We start from the raw sequence: 4,636 nt of genomic DNA, 5'->3' as shown, positions 1-4,636 counted from the left end.
GGGGGGGAAAGTTGGAGGCATCACGCTACCTGACTTCAAACTATATTATATGGCTACTGTACTCAAAACGGCATGGTACTGGTACCAAAACAGAGACATAGACCAATGGAACAGAACAGAAGCCTCAGAAAGAATGTCACACAACTATAACCATCTGATCTTTGACAAATCAGACCAAAACACACAATGGGGAAAGGATTCCCTATTTAATAAGTGGTGTTGGGAAAACTGGCTAGCTATATGCAGAAAGCTGAAACTGGCTGGTAACTTTGAACAAAATAGCCTGTGTAACTTTGAGTCCCTATTTTAAAATTGTATGACTTAAAAGATTATAACTATAATCTTGTCTGTATACAAGTAGCCTCTGGAGATTTTTTTTTAATGCAGAGGACCTTTTTTTTTTTTTTAAATATTAGTGTTAGTTCTTTGTGTTTTTAAATCTAATATTAACAATATTTCCCATTATTTTCTATTTATGTTGCTCTTATATTTATTTATTTATTTTTTTTTTTTTTTTTTTTTTTTTTTGAGACTGAGCCTTGCTCTATGGCCCAGGCTAGAGTGCAGTGGTATGATCTCAGCTCACTGCAACCTCTGCCTCCCAGATTCAAGTGATTCTCGTGCCTCAGCCTCCCAAGGAGCTGGGATTACAGGTGTGCATCACCACACCTGGCTATTTTTTGTATTTTTAGTAGAAACGGGGTTTCAGCATGTTGGATAGGCTGGTCTTAAACTCCTGACCTCAGGTGATCTGCCCACCTTGGCCTTCCAAAGTGCTGGGATTACAGGCATAAGCCACCATGCCTCCACCTATATTTATCTATTTAAAACTTGCTTTGCACTATAACTTACTTTAACCTATAAAATTTTGTAAGAATTTTCTTCTGTTGCCGGGCACGGTGGCTTACACCTGTAATCCCAGCACTTTGGGAGGCCGAAGCGGGCAGATCATGAGGTCAGGAGATTGAAACCATCCTGGCTAACATGGTGAAACCCCATCTCTACTAAAAAAAAAAAAAAAAAAAAAAAGAATTAGCCAGGCATGGTGGCACGCACCTGTAGTCCCAGCTACTCGGGAGGCTGAGGCAGGAGAATGGCTTGAACTCAGGAGGCAGAGGTTGCAGTGAGCCGAGGTCCAGCCATTGCACTCCAGCCTAGGTGACAAAGTGAGACTCCGTCTCCAAAAAAATATTAAAAAAAGAATTTTCTTCTGTTTGAAACCCCTCTCTTTTCCAGTTAAATACTGGAACAGTTCAGGGTAATCTATGAGCATGGGACGCCTGACAAAATTATTGAAGAAGCAATGACACAACACCAATGCCTTCTGCACCGTGACTTCCCCAGCACATTTTTTGCTACTTCTTTCAAAGAAGGGGAAAGATCACAGAGCTAATCTGTATTGCAAATCCGGTGTTCTTCTGGCTACTAGGAGCACACAACATCTATTATTTTCCATTCAAAAAAGCATTCACTTATCCCCACCCTATTTTGGTATCTTTAAACAGCTCCCTCACACTGTAACACAACTAGTCTCCAATATTTCTACAATTCAATCTTTCAGCAGCCTTTGATAAAAAAAATTTCTGTTTCAGTCCTTCATAAAGCAAAAATTTGTATAAGTTATCTGAGCATGAAGAAAAAAATAAACCTTTTAAAATTCAGTAAATACTTAATGAATACTGAGTAGATAGATCTTAAGTTCTATTTTCCACTAAGTAGCTCTTAAGTTCTGTTTACACGGGGAAGAGGCAGTGCTTGTCCTGAAAGCTACCCCAGAGGCTAGGGCCCTTCCAACTTGACATTCTGTCTCATCCACAAAACCCTCATTTTAACTTCTTCCCTGTCCCTCACCACTTCTTTAAACTTTCCACCACAGAATCCCAACCACAGTCAAACAAGTCTTCTTTCCCCGCACTTAACCTATTCTTGACTCTAAACTTTGTCACTGGACACAAGTCTCCTCATTAATTTTCATGAAAGCAGAGATGTTTTATCAATTTTGTCCATTGCTATATCTTCCAACACTCAGAATAGTGTCTAGCGTTATTGAGTTAAGGAATAGTTGAATGCAATTATTACTTGGTGTTCAAGACCAAGTAATAATGCAATTATTGGTCTTAAACTCCAAGTAATGATTGCATTCAACTATTCACAAGTCAAAAATTGCACAAGTTTATCTCATTGAGTAAAGAGTATATCCCAGGACGTTTAGTGAAAATTAACCTGGTGAATATCAAATGTTAGTTTCACATTCACATTGCTCTTTCAGGCTGTTCTAGCTTGCCTTTCAGACTGACCTCCAATTACAAAGTTTTATTTTCTCTAGGTTGTGTTACTTCATAGCTTCTCTGCCAAGTTGCTAACTGTCTGGTAGCAAATACTCATGAGAAAAAATTTCATATTAAAAAACCTAATGATTCATCTTTTTCTATAGTCAAGAATTATCACTTAATATAATTGTCTGGTAACTGCCTAATTTTTTAAGCTTTATACTGTCAAGGTAAATCCATGAGAAGCTAAAATGATCATAAAGGTAGCACCCTCATTCAAAGCTCAGACCCAGCAAAACTGCTATATGAATAAAATATGTATACAAACTAATCTTTTTAAAAAGCCTTTCCCAAGGCTGTATATGAATATAAAAACCCAGATTTGAATTATACATGCAAACTGTGTTTTAAAGTGTCCAGTTACCAATCAAGAAGCTGCAGTAGATTCCAAAGAAGCATAGTCTATAAGAAGCCACGACAAGGTAAAAGAGTATTGTCTGACAAGTGGTGCCTAGAATCAGGTCTGAGGAGGGCCGGAAGGGACTATGAATCACAAGGTAATAAGAGATAATTTCCAGCAAATTGGAAAGAGATGCGGGAGGAACTAAAGTAGTTAGGTCTGCCGGGCAGGGTTGCTCATGCCTGTAATCCCAGCACTTTGTGGGTGGATCACCTAAAATTAGCCAGTCATGGTGGCGCATGCCTGTAATCCCAGCTACTCAGGAGGCTGAGGCAGGAGAATCCGGGAGAAAAAGGTTGCAGTGAGCTGAGATTGAGCCATTGCACTCCAGCCTGGGCAACAAGAGCGAAATTCCATCTTAAAATTAATTAATTAAGTAAGTAAGTAGTTGAGTCAGGTCATGAGCAATATGGGGACATTAGAGGCCTGTTTGTCTGGTTGTGTTGCTTTATTGTGGTGCTACCAACTGTGAAAAGCTGAGGCCAGCCCGAGAGCTTGTGAGAACTAAGGACCACCCAGGAAGTCCTTGTTTCAACACCAGATCTAATTTATATCAGCTATGTTAACTTGCACAAGACCCTTGCCTTTCTGAACCTGAATTTCCTCATTGGAAAATGGAGTCCATTAATACCCCCGACAGAGCTGTGGTGCTTGGATTGAGCACGGTGATGCACATATTTACTACATTACCATGTGCTGGACAGGAGCCAGGCCTGCTCTATACCAGTTTTCTCTTCTTTTTTTTTTTTTTTTTTTTTTTGTTGTTGTTGTTGAGACAGTGTCTCACTCCGTCACTAGGCACCAGGCTGGAGTGCAGTGGCGCGAACTCGGCTCACTGCAACCTCCACCTCCCAGGTTCAAGCAGTTCCCCTGCCTCAGCCTCCCAAGTAGGTGGGACCGCAGGCACACGCCACCACGGCCAGCTAATTTTTTTGTATTTTTAGTAGACACGGGGTTTCACCATGTTGGCCAGGATATTCTCGATCTCTTGATTTCGTGATCCGCCCGCCTCGGCCTCCCAAAGTGCTGGGATTACAGGCGTGAACCACCGCGCCCGGCCCAGTTTTCTCTTCCTAATCACTGGCACTTCCTTTCCTACAGTTGTTGAGGCAGAAAACGGAATCGTTCTGTCCTCCTTTCGTTTTTCCAGCTCACATCCAGCCCATTAGGAAATCTATCAACTCTACTTTAAAATATATCCAACAACGTTCTACAACTACTCACCACCTCTGCTGCAATTACCTGGGCCCCCATCGTCAGGGAACCAGATCCCACAGGACTTGTGGGCTATTGTAAGGGCTCTGAGTGAGATCTGAGCCACTGAAAGGGTCTCAGCATAGGAATAATGTGATGTGACACATTTAATTACTTTTTTTTTTTGAGACGGAGTTTCGCTCTTGTTACCCAGGCTGGAGTGCAATGGCTCGATCTCGGCTCACCGCAACCTCCGCCTCCTGGGTTCAGGCAATTCTCCTGCCCCAGCCTCCTGAGTCGCTGGGATTACAGGCACGCGCCACCATGCCCAGCTAATTTTCTGTATTTTTAGTAGAGACGGGGTTTCACCATGTTGACCAGGATGGTCTCGATCTCTTGACCTCGTGATCCACCCGCCTCGGCCTCCCACAGTGCTGGGATTACAGGCTTGAGCCACCGCGCCCGGCCTAATTACTTTTTAAAAAAAAAATTTTTTTTTGGAACAAGGTCTCACTCTGTCACCCAGGCTGGAGTATAGTGGTGTGATCACAGCTCATTGCAGCCTCACTCTCCCCAGATCACACACTCGTCTTTCCTCAGCCTCCTGAGTAGCCAGGACCACAGACACACATTGCCATGCCCAGCTAATTTTTAAATTGGCAATAGGGTTTTGCTTTGTTACCCAGCCTGGTCTCAAACTGCTGGGCTCAAG

This window comes from Sapajus apella, unplaced genomic scaffold (genome assembly GCF_009761245.1).
Source record: "Sapajus apella isolate SASKATOON/1434 unplaced genomic scaffold, GSC_monkey_1.0 scaffold119, whole genome shotgun sequence".
Classification (NCBI taxonomy): domain Eukaryota; kingdom Metazoa; phylum Chordata; class Mammalia; order Primates; family Cebidae; genus Sapajus; species Sapajus apella.
The sequence above is the reverse complement of the archived record's forward strand: the minus strand, read 5'-3'. Positions refer to the sequence as shown.